This window comes from Bos indicus x Bos taurus, chromosome 26, assembly GCF_003369695.1.
Source record: "Bos indicus x Bos taurus breed Angus x Brahman F1 hybrid chromosome 26, Bos_hybrid_MaternalHap_v2.0, whole genome shotgun sequence".
In the NCBI taxonomy this organism is placed as follows: domain Eukaryota; kingdom Metazoa; phylum Chordata; class Mammalia; order Artiodactyla; family Bovidae; genus Bos; species Bos indicus x Bos taurus.
The window spans coordinates 16,112,454-16,129,302 of NC_040101.1; the positions used below are offsets into that span (position 1 = coordinate 16,112,454).

A 16,849-nucleotide genomic window follows, 5' to 3' on the forward strand; every position below is an offset into this window, starting at 1 on the left:
TCATTGTTATTAAGCAACAAAAAGTAAAATGCAGATATAAAAGCACTTAACACTTCAAAATTCTATTTATTACTCCTGTTACCATTATAAAATTTCAACAAACTACAGTTTTTTCTGAAAAACTACACAAGAGAATAAAATAAAGTCATCCATAATCTTACAATCAGAGAAAAATACAGGTAATATTTTGGTGCATTATATTCAAGTTAAAATTGTATAAATAGATAACAGGGAGACATTTTGATGTTCTACTTTTATAAATTCAAAATTTTTTGAAAACATGAACTTTAATGGCTAAGTAATTCTGGTTTTAGAAAAGGCAGAGGAACCAGAGATCAAACTGCCAACATCCGCTGGATCACTGAAAAAGCAAGAGAGTTCCAGAAAAACATCTATTTCTGCTTTATTGACTATGCCAAAGCCTTTGACTATGTGGGTCACAATAAACTGTAGAAAATTCTGAAAGAGATGGGCATACCAGACCTGACCTGCCTCTTGAGAAACCCGTGTGCAGGTCAGGAAGCAACAGTTAAGAACTGGACATGGAACAACAGACTGGTTCCAAATAGGAAAAGGAGTATGTCAAGGCTGTATATTGTTACCCTGCTTATTTAACTTATATGCAGAGTACATCATGAGAAACGCTGGACTGGAAGAAGCACAAGCTGGAATCAAGATTGCTGGGAGAAATATCAGTAACCTCAGATATGCAGATGACACCACCCTTATGTCAGAAAGTGAAGAAGAACTAAAGAGCCTCTTGATGAAAGCGAAAGAGGAGAATGAAAAAGTTGGCTTAAAGCCCAACATTCAGAAAACGAAGATCATGGCATCCGGTCCCATCACTTCATGGGAAATAGATGGGAAAACAGTGGAAATAGTGTCAGACTTTATTTTTCTGGGCTCCAAAATCACTGCAGATGGTGACTGCAGCCATGAAATTAAAAGACGCTTACTCCTTGAAAGGAAAGTTATGACCAACCTAGACAGCATATTCAAAAGCACAGACATAACTTTGGCAACAAAGGTCTGTCTAGTCAAGGCTATGGTTTTTCCACTTGTCATGTATGGATGTGAGTTCGACTGTGAAGAAAGTTGAGTGCAGAAAATTGATGCTTTTGAACTGTGGTACTGGAGAAGACTCTTGAGAGTCCCTTGGACTGCAAGGAGATCCAACCAGTCCATCCTAAGGGAGATCAGTCCTGGGCGTTCATTGGAAGGACTGATGTTAAAGCTAAAACTCCAATACTTGGGCCACCTGATTTGAAGAGCTGACTCATTTGAAAAGGCTCTGATGCTGGGAAAGATTGAGGGCAGGAGGAGAAAGGGACAACAGAGGATAAGATGGTTGGATGGCATCACCAACTTGATGGACATGAGCTGGGTGAACTCTGGGAGTTGGTGATGGACAGGGAGGCCTGGCATGCTGCGGTTCATGGGGTTGCAAAGAGTCAGACAGAACTGAGCGACCGAACTGATAGTGAATATTTCACCACATTCCATAAAGAATTTACTAGTCCCTATTATTATGGTAATTTTTACTTTGTGAAATCTTTTAAATATTTCAAATTATTTAAATAGAAAATAATTCTATTTTTTGGAAACATAACTTTCATGTTATGCTCTCAGCTGTTAAGTACTATTAAAGTTAAAAGTAAAGATAGGAACAATGTCACTGGATTTACTGTCAGAGCATCAGTCTTCATGTTGCTTCCTTTATACCTTGTAAGATCCACTCTATATATTTCTTATGTAATTTAATAAAAGGCAATATTTTGTTTTTCCAAGATTTTTTACAGGCAGCTTTATCCATTATAATGAGGATTATATAATAGGTCATATTTCTGTTTTTCATATGATTGCCAGAAAATGCAGGGAAAATTCAATGGCCCAGTGTTGTTCCAGACATTGGAAATATAAAATAATAAAAGATAGAGATTTGTGTCCCATGCAACTTATATCAAATGGATATTGAAAATTAATAAGTTATTTAAGCATATAGTATAATAATGACAATAAGTGTAATAGTCATAATCCAGTAAAGAGGAGAGAAATTTTCTGTCCAGGTAGGAGTATGCTTGCAATTTTGCAAAGGAAAATTTACAGATAATGAAACTGAAGCTGAAGCTCTAATATTTTGGCCACCTGATGCAAAGAGCTGACTCACTGGAAAAGACCCTGATGCTGGGAAAGACTAAAGGTAGAAGGAGAAGGGAGTGACAGAAGATGAAATGGTTAAATACCATCACTGACTCTATGGACATGAATCTGAGCAAACTCCAGGAGATAGTGAAGAACAGGAAAGCCTGGTGTTGCAAAGAGTTGGACACGACTTAGTGACTGAACAACAACAACAATTTAAAGATCAAAGGCTGTTAAGAGAAGAAGTCATGGCAGTTACAAGAGAAACTGTAATCCAGGCAGAGGAAAAAAGCTCAAAAACCTCAACAAAAGAACAAGTCTTAAGTGTGATTCCTATAAAGAGACTGTGGCAAGAATGCTACAAAAAGTGATGGTAGAGATAGGAATAGCAAAGAAGGTACCGGAAAGGGGTCAGACAGTGAATGAATTTGGAAGGTGTAACAGACAGAATTAGCTAAATAAACAGATGCAGCATTTTAAAGAAGGAAAAGGTTGTATTTTTTGGCCCAAGACCAGGTAAAATGTCAGCTTTAACTGAGATGGGTGAGAACAGGTTTTATTTGCTGTCAGTGTGGAATAATTAGAAGCTTAGTTTTGAAGATGTTAAGTTTGAGTTACTTATTGAATATCTACATGATACTCTGAGCTCAGGAGCCTAATGGATAACAATTTGGAAATCATCTGCATTGTAATGGCCTCTAAAGCTGCGAAGCCAAGAAATCACCAGTCATGAATAGAGTAGAGGCGCCAGGGATGAGCCCTGAGGTAAAACAATGTTAAATAATCAGATCCTCTGAAGAAGCCCACAAAGGAGGCTGACAGGGCAACCCACGAGATAGAAACACAACCAGAATTTAGTGTCCAGTGAGCGAAGTGCTCAGAAAAGAGAACGAAGTAAACGAAGTGCTTAGAAAAGAGAACAGTGATCAGCTCGGTCAGCTGCCGCTGAGGAGGTTCTAGAAGTACAGACAGCTACAATACTGAGGAAAGATACCATCAATTCAGAATAAAGAGAAAACACTGAACTCAATGGACAAGAGTCTGAGCAAACTCTGGGAGATACCGAAGGACAGGGAAGCCTGGCATGCTGCAGTTCACGGGGTTGCAAAGAGTTGGTCAAGACTGAGCGACTGAACAAACATCCTCGCCACTGAGGAAAAATAAACATTTCAAAACTATTTTCAAATGCTTATCTCAATAATTATCTTCCTGTTTTTCTAGCTTGAAACTTAGCATTAAAAGTCAGGAACAGAAGGCTTTCAGGAGGAAGGGACTGGGTGACTGGGACACTTGAACAGCTCTGGGTAGAGGCTCCAGTGCCCCGGTCCTATGAACATTCTTCTGCTTTGGGGACTCTGGTCCTCAGCCACAGTCACCCAACTCTTGCCCAGACATTTGATTTCTCTATTGCTATTTATTATAGTTGGAAGAACAAGATCAGTACAATGTATATTAAGCATGGTAATGATCAATCCTAACATCATCTGAGCTAGAAAGTCAGTCTGAATCCTGGGGCAAAATTAGTAGGAGCATTATTGAGCTCAAGTGACTAATCAGGAACTACTCAGTGAATGTTAATTTTTATAAACTGAAGAAAGTTCAGAATTCTACACAAAATGGTTCCTTTTAAGGTTGCTTAAAGTATTCTAGAAACCAACGGTACAATTTTCCACTTAACCAGAAGTTATATTTCACTCCCTAATTTCAAATACTATCATGCTGGTATATTTTAAAGGGGTTGCAAATGAGAAATTACCTGGCACAAAACATATACCTTAATGCTATAATTTACTCTGAACTTCTTAGCTAAGTAGGGTACAGAACATAAAACATGAAAATCCTCAAGTTTATGCAAATGTGCATAATTTGAAAATAAGTTTTTGTACTGCTTTAATGAAGCAATTTATTATGGTATAAAAAAGAAAATCATGTTTGACTATAAATCAATTCAAATAACATTGACTTATTGACGAATACAAAGAAATGACAGAATTGGAGGAGCAAGTGTGAACAGTGCAGTAAGAGAACTTCTTTTTTAAACTGTGAGAAAGAACAGCTTTTCATAATAATTGGCCTAAGTAAAATTTAGTGGAACAGAAAAAGTTGATGATAAAGGAGAGAGAGAAGAAATTTTAGAACAATACCCTGGGGTAGGTAAAAGGCAGTGATCTCCTAACTCAAAAGATGGCCCAGATGTGAGTCCCCTGGGTTTGTGGGGGTTTTGTTTCGTTGGTTTTTCTTTCCTCTATCTCTCTCCCCACTTGTGTGCTACAGTAGCTGTAATCTAGAAATAACAACAAATTCACAACAAAGGGAAAAAAGAAAGCCTTAAGAAAATCCTGCTACTGAGATTGTAGGATGAAGCCCTGTACCGCATACCCATCCTAAACTAAGGTGAGCAGAGGTAGAGCCCGTGCTGCTGCAGGAAACAGAGCAAAGTGTTAAACTTTGTTAAACTCAGTGATAGGTCCACAATTTTAAAATCATGTTATTGTTCAGTCACTCAGCATGTCAGACTCTTTGCGACCCCACAGACTGCAGCACACCAGGCTTCCCTGTCCTTTTACCATCTACCGGAGCTTGCTCAAACTCATGTCCATTGAGTCAGTTATGCCACCCAACCATCTCATCCTCTGTTGTCCCATTCTCCTCCTGCCTTCAGTCTTTCCCATCATCAGGGTCTTTTCTAATGAGTCAGTTCTTCTCATCAGGTGACCAAAGTATTCGTTTCAGCTTCAGTATCAGTCCTTCCAATGAATATTCAGGATTGATTTCCTTTGTGATTGATTGGTTGGCTCTCCTTGCAGTGCAAGGGACTCTCAAGAGTCTTCTCCAACACCACAGTTTAAAAGCATCATTTCTTCAGTGCTCAGCTTTATGGTCCAACATTCACATCCATACATGACTACCAGAAAAACCATAGCTTTGAAGAGACGGACCTTTGTCAGCAAAGTAATGTCTCTGCTTTTTAATATGCTGTCTAGGTTGGTCATAGTTTTTCTTCCAAGAAGCAAGGGTCTTTTAATTTCATGGCTGCAGTCACCGTCTGCAGTGATTTTGAAGCCCAAGAAAATAAAGTCTGCCACTGGATCATGCAGGAGATCTTTTAAAATCACATGTCGTACAAAACTATATATACTATACATGTGAAAATATATACTATACTTTTTAGCATATTTTAATCTTTCATAATTAAAAAGGAAAACCTGCATTGTGTATGTTTAAATGTAGTACTGGGGCAACAAAGGATGAGATGGTTGGATGGCATCACTGACTCAAGGACATGAGTTTGAGCAAACTCGGAGAGATAGTGAAGGACACGGAAGCCTGGTGTGCTGCGGTCCATGGAGTCACAAAGAGTCGGACACGACTTAGTGACTGAACAACAACAAATATAGTACTAACTAGAGACAACTATTTGAAAACTTTGTGAATAGGAAAAATACCAAAGATACATTTCAAAGCTTGAAGAAAACTATCAGTTCAGTTCAGTCGCTCAGTCGTGTCTAACTCTTTGCGACCCCATGAATCGCAGCGCACCAGGCCTCCCTGTCCATCACCAACTCCCGGAGTTCACTCAGACTCATGTCCATTAAGTCAGTGATGCCATCCAGCCATCTCATCCTCTGTCGCCCCCTTCTCCTCCTGCCCCCAATCCCTCCCAGCATCAGAGTCTTTTCCAATGAGTCAACTCTTCATATGAGGTGGCCAAAGTACTGGAGTTTCAGCTTTAGCATCTTTCCTTCCAAAGAAATCCCAGGGCTGATCTTCAGAATGGACTGGCTGGATCTCCTTGCAGTCCAAGGGACTCTCAAGAGTCTTCTCCAACACCTCAGTTCCAAAGCATCAATTCTTCGGCGCTCAGCCTTCTTCACAGTCCAACTCTCACATCCATACATGACCACAGGAAAAACTATAGCCTTGACTAGACGGACCTTTGTTATAAACACTACATAAATCAATCTTCTGATTTTGTAGGCTGAACCCTGAAGGTTGTAACAGCTGCACTAAATATTCCAGCTAACAATTAGCAAACTATCTTTGATAATTCCAGGAAATCTAGATGCTGGCCATTAACTTCCCAATTAGATCTAAAAGCAATATGGGTGAGTGGGATGTACAAGTGTGGTAGACCTTAAGGGAAACATGAGGTTGCTCATATGTCTGGCCTCAAATTTTGACTGTATAAATGAAAAAAATTATGAAAATAAAGAGAAGAGAAAAGTTGACATCTTTTGTACTGTTAATCTGACTTGCATAGTAAGGAGAGAGAAGAGAAAAATATCAGTTTGTCAACAATAGAGTCAGTGTGTTAGGTCATTTAAAATATCTATGCAGTATGCATGAAAGAAAAAAGAAAATATCCCACATACTTAAGATCAAAGACAAGATAATAACACTTAAAACTACAACAAAAGAGAGTTAGGTAAGTTACAACTGTAAGAAACAAAACAGAAACAAAATGCAATTATATAATGGCAAAATTAAAAATAATAGATCAGAAAATAAGGGAATTAAAACATAATTATGCATCAGTGCTATGTAGGTCAAATCTGAAAAAGCCTCTGTGAATAGAACAGAGATGAAAATCACTCAAGAGGAAAATTAGACACAGAAAATTTCAATATGTGCATGGAAAATACTGCTAAAGCTGACATCAAAACAAATTGAAAAGAACATAACACTTATACGTTAAATATATGATAAAAATCTGTTGAAGATTCAAATCTAAATATTAAAAGGAAATAACCTGCATAAAATATTTAAAAATCCAGTGTTATTCATAATAGCCCCAAAGTAAAAACAACCCCAATGTCCATCAGTTGATGAATGGAAAACAAATATGATATGTCCATACATTTGAATATTGTTTGGCCATGAAGCGGAATGAAATACTGATACCTGCTATCACTTTGGATGATATGATATGGACGAACCTTGAAAATATCATGATAAATAAACGAAGCCATTACACAAGACCACATATTCCAAGATGTCACTTATACAATATTTCAGAGTGGACAAATCCATAAAGATAGGAAAAAGGATGTCAAAAGCTAGGGGAAAGGAGAAGCAGTGACTGATAATGTCTCTAAGATTTCTCTTAGGAGAAAAATGTTGTAGAATTAGATAATGATGATGTTTTCACAGCCTTGTGGATATACTGAAAATCACTGAATTGTATTTAAAAGGGTGATATTTTAGGTATGTAGATTATATCTTAATTGTTATTGAAAAAATACTATTGCTATCCAGTCATGTGCATATGGGCATGTGCACACACACACACACACACACACACACACACACACACACACACACACAAAGGAAATATTTAGAAAGTAAGATTAGGCAAGATGTTAGGTGATCTTAAGTAACGACATAAGTCAAAAGAAACTGGATCAATGTTTTATGAAATATATATTAGCTCCTGCAGTACCATTCTAGGTGTTCATCCAAGAGAGTTGAAGTTGAGATCTCAAAGAGATAATAGCTTTCCAGTGTTACTGCAGCACTATTTAACACAGTCAAGATGTAGAAATAGCTTAAAACTTTGTCCCCTGCCTGTTATCTCTCTTGACATTATTCTTGATTTGTTTCCACATGTGCTTTAATTATGCTTGAAGTATGTTGTGTTCAGTTTCCATGAAGGCCTATAGGACTTGAACACTCTGTACTCTCAGGATAGCTTTATTATAAGCAGAGGATATGCATTGAAAGGGGCCTGGAGATCTTAGATGTTAGGGTTAACTATATAGTTATAGTAATTAAGGTAAGGAGCTAAGTGAAATAAAACAGTCACAGAAGTACAAATACTGCATGATTCTACTTATACGAGGAATCTAAACCAGTCAAGCCCATCAAATTAGAGAGTACCAAGAGGGTTGCCAGGGGCCAAGAGGAGGGGGAAAATAGGAGTTGACAGTCAACAGACATAAAGTCTCAATTAGCAAGGTGAATAAAAATTTGTTGAGCATAGATTTCATGTTAAAGATGAAATATAATTTTCAATTTAATTTGATTTAGAAACTGCTAACATGGAAAACCAATGAATAAAAATAAGTTAAAGCTATGATATGCTGATAGAGACAAGAGAACATATGACATACCTAAAGGTATTAAGAACAAATTAAAGAATAATAACGTTGTGAAATACTTCATTTGTAATGCTATGCTTGGAAAAGAAATAAATACACAAAAAGTGTATATGTTTTATTTACTGCTGCTGTTACAAATTATAAGAAACTTAGTGGCTGAAAACAACACAAATTTATTCACTTATAGTTCTGGAAGTCTGAAGTCCAAATGATTCTTACAAGGTAAAACCAGAATGTGACGCTGGTTCCTTCTGGGGGTGCTCAAAAAATTCCATTTCCTGACTCTCTCAGCTTCTGAAGACCTCTCACTCTTTAGCTAATGAACCCTACCTCTGTCTTTCCAATCTTTTGCTTATGTGATTACAGTTCCCACCACTGTAGTCACACCTCCCTCTACCCTCTTTCAGAACACACGTAACTACACTGGGTCCACCAGAATAATCCAGGATAATCTCAAAATTCTTAATTGGATTCTATCTACAAATGCCCTTTTACCATTTATGGTAATACATTCACAAGTCAAGGGTTAGAATGCGGCCTTCTTTGGAGAGTGAGGCATTTATTCAGCATAAAACAGTGTTAGTACATAAATAAAAGACTGAGAAAGTATCTGATACAATGTTACCAACAATTTTCTCTGGATAGAAGAATTATCGGTGCTTTTTAATTTGTCTTTTTTGTCTATCTCTTTTCTAGAATGAAACATGCATAACTTTCATAACTGGGCCAAAAGGGGGAAATTTTTTTTAAAAAAGTGTGCAGAGAGCTTTTTTCTTTTGATCCTTGATCTTTAATGTGCTTTCCACATGACTTACACTTGCATGTCAAGAAATTAAATTTATATGGCTGCATATCTTTCCAAAAATGGCATATCTAATTCCAAATTCACTTACTTCTTAGGTAGAGATGATTGAAAACATGTAAAATAATCAGACTGTCTTCCTAGTCTTCTGTGGCTAGAAAAAATCAAGGGTGAAGTTCCAACATGCAACAAATTTTTTTAGATAGTTCAGTCAATACAGGACTAGTAGTTTTGGAGCAACAACAACAAAAAAGTGGCTGTTATTTACTACAAATAATTAATAACAAGTTATATGTAAAAATCAAGGTCATGAGTAAAACTCAAACAGTATGCTAAAAGGAGTTTAAGCAAATAAAATATCAAGAGAACAGATTTAAAAGATCAGATATCCCACCAAACTAATGATTAATTGTAAAGAGATGACTAAAAATTTACACATAGAAAAATACATGTTCAAAGAGAACTTGAACTGCGAGGGAGGTTTTTGAGTACATGCTATATTGGGGTGATGAAAAGCAAATGGTGAATATTTGCTTTACTCTTTTAGCAAAAGCTATATAAAATAATGTATTTTTAGGAAAATGGTGACCAGTGATAAAACCCAGCAAAGATACTGGAAATATCTATATATCTGAGGTCTAAAGACAAACCTGTCAGGATTGCAAATGAAATCAATTTGCATATGATGTATAAATGCACTGTTCAGACAAATTTCAGAAATTCTTAACTTGAATATTTTGAGAAAGGAACTAAGGTTTAATGATTTGCTTTTTTACCAGTGAATATTGCATTTTACTTTTAACTCAGCATTATGCACAGTATTTAAGGAGATCTTAATTGTAATCTCCCATGTACCAACTGGGTTATAGTATACTGGTTAATTTTCTCAGTGAGATTCAGTGGTGCAATGAAGATAATACCACCTACTTCATAAGACTGCTCTGTGGGTTAAACATAATTGTGTTAGTATGTATTAGTGCCACTGTCTCATAAAATCAAGGCATTCAATAAGTATTATTTCACTTTCAATATTCATTGTACTGGGGCTGAATGAATTCTACAAGATTTCAAAAATCAATTTCAGAGCTGCTCAATCATGTCTGACTCTTTGCAACCCCATGGACTGTAGCCCACCAGACTCTTCTGTCCATGGGAATCCCCAGGCAAGATACTGGAGTGAGTAGCCATTCTCTCCCTAGGTGATGTTCCTTACCCAGAGATGGAACCTGGGTCTCCTGCACTGCAGGCAGTCTCTTTACCATTTGAGACACAAGGGTAGCCGATATACTTATGTATTTGTTTTAAATATATGAGCTCATGATTATGTATTTAGCCATCCTGAGGAGCGTGAAGAGGATATATATAGACTTTGATGACAACAACATTGAGAATCCTAGTATGTTTTGGAGAAGGAAATGGCAACCCACTCCAGTGTTCTTGCCTGGAGAATCCCAGGGACGGGTGAGCCTCGTGGGCTTCCGTCTATGGGGTCGCACAGAGTCGGACACGACTGAAGCGACTTAGCAGCAGCAGCAGTATGTTTTAAACAAGGGCATATGTAAAAGTACATATCACTGATATGTAAACACATACATAAGTACATGTATATGTACAAAATCACTGCAAATGGTGACCGCAGCCATGAAATTTAAAGATGCTTGCTCCTTGGAAGAAAAGCTATGACCAACCTAGATAGCATATTAAAAAGCAGAGACGTTACTTTGCCAACAAAAGTCTGTCTAGTCAAAGCTATGGCTTTTCCAATAGTCATGTATGGATGTGAGAGTTGGACTATAAAGAAAGCTGAGTGCTGAAGAATTTATGCTTTTGAACTGTGGTGTTGAAGAAGACTCTTGAGAGTCCCTTGGACTGCAAGGAGATCAAACCAGTCAATCCTAAAGGAAATCAGTCCTGAATATTCACTGGAAGGACTGATGCTAAAGCGGAAACTCCAATACTTTGGCCACCTGATGAAAAGAACCAACTCATTGGAAAAGACCCTGCTGTTGGGAAAGATTGAAAGCAGGAGGAGAAGGGGATGACAGAGGATGAGATGGTTGGACAGCATCACCCACTTGATGGACATGAGTTTGAGTAAGCTCTGGGAGTTGGTGATGGACAGGGAAGCCTGGCGAGCTGCAGTCCTTGGGGTTGCAAAGAGTCGGACACAACTGAGCGACTGAACTCAACTTTGTATAAGCACATGTATGTGCCAACTTAGATAACTGTTTATAAATGATAAAACTTAAGTAATATAAGGTCAGGTATACTTATAGTCTAAATGTATCACAGCCATAATTAAAAAGTAACTATGGGAACAATGCCTCAGAAAATGAGCTAAAATGAGCTCTCATGCTCTATCGCCCTCACCAAGCTGTTTGACACACTGCAAGCAGCCTGATTATATTAAATTTTAACATTTTACTCTCCTCTTAATATCCTTCAATGGCTTCTCATTTTTCTTAAGATGAAGACCAAATGCTCTATTATACTTGCCTGCTCTATAAAGCACTGCATGATCTGATCCTGCATATCTCACATACCTCATCCCTTGATTCCTTCTCCTAATTCTCTGTGTTAACGTGGGAGCATCTCATGCGCCATGATCTTTCCAACCACTGGCCTTTGTGGATGCTGCCGCCACTGATTCTACTTCTTCCCATCGTCACACCATCACCAGTCCACTACCAAGTCGCCTTTCATGCCATCGCTTCCTCATTCTCTTGCTTCACCCACTTCTACCCCTTGGTCCACGAATTAGGTCAGGCTCTCTTGTAATCTATTCCCAAAGCATCTATAATTCTTATTCAGAGGTCTTATGATCATCATATCTAGGTAATTGTATGACAAGTTTAATATCTATCTTTCCTACTGCTTTATCAGCTTCAATGGAGCAGAACACAAGTAGTTAGTCAATCCCCAGAGTAGTTAGTCAATAAATATACGTTGAACGAATAAAGAAAAGCGAGTTAATTCCAATAACTGACAGTCTCTCCAAGCTCTATTAGTGTAACTCTTGAGTAAGTAAAAATTAAGGAGAAAAAAGATGTCATCCTGTGCATATTAAATGAAATAATAATAAATTGCTTTGCACGTAATAAATACTCAATAAATACTAACATTTCCTTGCATGCTGAACAGTACTATCCATACTTACAATTGTTAAGAATTTATACTAAGCTTGAAACATTTAGAATAATTGCAAAGGCAAAATCTGTTGTTTAGGAACTTTAAAAGCTGAACACTTTCTAGGTACAGTATCACAGAAAAAAATACAGATCCCTTGCTATCATCCACACTCTGACTCATTGTGAGGCCTAAGATACATACTTCAACCCACTGAGTCCTACTTTTTTCTCAATGAATAACAGAAGATGAACCATGATCACCAATGTCTACATGTCAGTGATTCTAATTTACAAGTTTTCATGTGATATACCATGATCTCTTCAAAAGCCACCTCCCTTTGCTTCATACTATCTCCAAGTAGCTAAGCTTTCTGCAGTGATACATGGAAAACTGCTCAAACTGTATTGGCTGCTAATGTTCCATAGGTTAACTAGAAAAACAAAGATTGAAACTCATTTTTATTTAAATGAATGGCTGGTGCGTAAAGCTTTTCAATGATGAACTGTACCCCTTTAAATAAATTAATTTAAAAAATAATGTAAAGCAACTTTTACGTGATAACCTATAACACGATTTCCAAAAATTTTGGTCAAACACCCCATAAGTTAAAAAACTTGCCCACACAGCACCAATATATGTGTATTCATTTATTTATTAATAGCTTACATGTGTACTCCCAGTATATTTACTGAAAGCTTTCCTAGGAGACACAGGCTTTTCTATTATAAGTATGGTTCCAACAAGAGAAAGTCCTGGGCTCACAGATTTTCTTTCTAGTGAGTAAAGAAAACCACATTCAAGTAAACAAATAAGTGAGATATAACTTCATTTTAGTGTAAGTGTTAGGATGGAAAAAAAAAGTTGTCATAATCCCTAAGCAAGTCTATTTTAGGTAAGAGTAGAGTAATAGAGATGGAGTATTTGAGGCAGAAAAACAGTAAATCCAAAAGCCATGATCTAGGGTAAAATCTGGGATATCTTAGAACAAGCAGATTAAGTCATTAAGAACTTCTATAAAAATAAATTGACTGCCATAGAGATTTCCAAATGTTTAGGAATCTAATTCTGAATTCTGTCTTATTAATTTGATTCCTATACCAAATAGGAACCAGTACAATTAGAGTTACCATATGTCTGGATATCTACCAGGTGGGAATTTCTCACTTTTTCCTTTTTATAATTTTACTGAATATTCTAAAAGTATATCATTTAAAATAAATTTTATGATAATTTACTCCAATGCATATATTTCAAAAAATTAAACTGAATGAATTCTAATTAAAACTATATAAAATTTATATATCCATTTTGGTAAGCCTATTTTCATATGAAGACATCATTTGAGAAAACAGTTTAATTTTTTTAAATTATTTAGGTCCTGTTTTCATTTTCTTTACCATGACATTTTTATTTTATTTATATATATACACATATATTTATATAAAAACAACTCAGGTTAAATATATCATGAATTTTAGTAGAAACAGTTTTATCACCTGTAGTTGAGAGTGGGTGATATAGACCCAGAAGAGGCTATAGACCCAGGCTGCCTGGATTAAAACTGGATTTGACATTTCCTCGCCCTGTGATCTTATATAAATGAATCAACTTTTCTCTGCCTATGTTTCCACAAATGGAAAAAAAAAAAAAGGTGATAATAAGCATACCCTTCTCATAAGGATTTAACAAGCTAATAAATGGACAAAGCTTAGAATAACCTGGCACAGTAAGTGCTCAATAAAGTTTAACTAGTTTATCATTATTTTAAAATCAGATGGTTTTCCAGTTTTATTTAATAAATGATCCAAAATAATGAGCTATATATCTGTGAAAAATAGTTGTTCACAATAGGAATATGAGACATACTATTACCTCTTTTATGTGAAACCCTTCTCAGGACATAATTTATTTAGAAAAGCATGCATTCAGCATCAGAAAAGCACATTCAGCATTTTCATACAAATAAGGAGCTATCAACCGTTGCTCAAGACTTATAAAGCCCCACATCACATTTCATGGCTTAGCAAGAAAAGTAAGTACAGGCCAACAGCTGTGCGCTCCCTCGCATTGGGCACCTTTACAGAGAAGAGGCACAGCACAGCTCCACCTGGGAGCCCTGGGGGGAGGTTTTCAGGCGTTTTTGCTCCCCTCCTTAAACTTTATTTTTTAACTATTTTTACAATGTTTATTTACATAACCAGAATAACATAACATGTCTTTATAAATATACAATCAAATAAATTTTCATCTCTTTTCTAAGTTAATAGCAACTTTTTTCTCTCAGCTTTTTTCACTTTCTCATAATTGTGCTATGTCGTCCTTCATTTTGGAATATGCTAAGATCTTCAATAATTCTAAGATATATATTTAAAAACACTGGCGTATAAGCTTCAGGAAATTTAATAAAAACACATGAATCAAAGAATAAGATTAAAATGTCAACCATGTGGCTCATTTATGTTTTGCCAGATCAATCTTCAATTCATCATTCTTCAATTTGTGAAATATAAAAATTTAGATTCTTTGTGTTGATCAAGGTCACTTCTGCTGTATTTGCAGATGTACTAGGCAGATTTAAATTGCTATTTATATTTATCATTTAAAAAGTCACAGTCTTATGGACTCTGTGGGAGAGGGAGAGGGTGGGAAGATTTGGGAGAATGGCATTGAAACATGTAAAATATCATGTATGAAACAAGATGCCAGTCCAGGTTCGATGCACGACACTGAATGCTTGGGGCTAGTGCACTGGGATGACCCAGAGGGATGGTATGGGGAGGGAGGAGGGAGGAGGGTTCAGGATGGGGAACACATCTATACCTGTGATGGATTCATTTTGATATTTGGCAAAATTAATACAATTATGTAAAGTTTAAAAATAAAATAAAATTAAAAATAAATAAATAAAAAGTCACATAAACCATTAAAGTACAATATATTTCATTTAAAAGAGGAGAAATTTTTTACTCTGTTTTAAAACAAAACACAGAATAGTTATACTAAACATAAGGTTAATTCAAGTTTTAATTGTTTTCACTATTTTACATGACATAGAATTTTAAGTAATTAAACTGAGGCTGATATTTGTTAATTTATAGCTATAACACACACTAGAAACAACAAAACACACACTAGAAATATTATCTCTCACTTATAAAACAAAAGTAAAAATCAAATCCAGTAAATAATACACTTATAAATAATGTCTTTCAGTCAAGACATAAACATCAATTAAACAAATCAATAACGATGAGAGGTTTTACAGGGAGACAAATGGATAAATATTTTAATTTTTAGTAATATGAACGAAGGCAAGATGTGATCAGTGGTAGAGGTGAGAATGGAATATAAAAGTAGTAAGTAAAATTCTTACTCTTAAAAGAGGAAAGTGTATTATTTTCATCACAAAATTGCACACTGAACTCTAAAAAGCAATGGGAGAAAACCAAAGCAAAACAGCTATTTTTTCAGAGAAAAAGGTGACAAAAATATATTAGATTACTTGGAAATATACTGAAATACAATCAGCAGTTTGAACATTACATATAGTAGAAGCATAAAGTAGATGATTTCAGTAAGTGGCTTTTCATACTCTGATTCTACTCATGGAAATATATCCTCTATAACATCTTCATAGTCCAGTCTTCCATCTTGTGTTTATGGTTTTCTTCACTATAATTGCTATTATAATTTTTCAAAATGCATTTAAAAAAAAGAAATTATACTAGTTCATAGCTACTACTTTTCATATTTGCCTAGAATAATTAAGTCCTTCAATGTTTACAGGGGTCAATCAAACTTGATATCATTGACAGAAACTTTTTTCCCATGTGATACATGATAGCTATCAAATACATTTGATTTGGGGGTTTAAACTGAATTTTAAAAAACTAAGACTGTCTATAGGATACAAGCGCTGTAGTATTAGTTTCAATTAAATTAACACCACATCGCGGTCAATTGCTGCAAGTTACAGTGTAGACCTGCATTTTAAATTTCACTCCAGTCTTTAAAACCAGGATAGTTTCCATTAACATTATTACAAGAACCACTGACCTTTTTTCTCTTTTTTAAAAAACACCATTTCTTTTAAAATGTTATTACTCTTTTAAGGTCTCATAACAAGTGACAAGACTGCCATCTAGTGCTTTACGACTATTCCTATAACATTTTAAAGAGACAATGAGTCCTATATAATAGATGAGCTTCCAGTATGGTAGTCACTAAGTCACACGTGTCTTAAGTAATTAAAATGTGACTAATATGAATTGAGATTGCCATTAGTATAGTATACAAGCTGTATTCAAACACTTGGAAAAAATAAAAATAGGCCATTGATGATTTTTTATACTATGATGTTTTAGATATTTTGAATTAAATAGTATATATTATCAAAATTAACTTCACCTGTTTATTTTAATATTTGAGATATAGCTAGTAGAAAAATTTTAATTCTACATATGGCTTACACTAGGTTAATTTGGATAACACTGATCTAAAGAAAAATCATTTTAGTCTTAAATATAAAAGGCTTAAATATTAGTATATTCATTATTTCTAAAAAATGAAATGTAATTTATTTGTGTCCATAATTGTAACTAAATTACTCTTTGGGGATATAATAAACACTAAAATTTAAGAAGAATCAAACAGGAATTTCTAATTTTAAAAAGTCAGA

At 35.5% G+C, this 16,849-nt stretch overlaps 1 protein-coding gene across 5 annotated transcripts in view; it reads right to left on the reverse strand.

Moving 5' to 3' along the window:
• The window catches only part of ATRNL1 (attractin like 1), an 805,870-nt gene that overhangs the window by 520,015 nt on the left and 269,006 nt on the right, over positions 1 to 16,849 (reverse strand). The window lies entirely within an intron of this gene.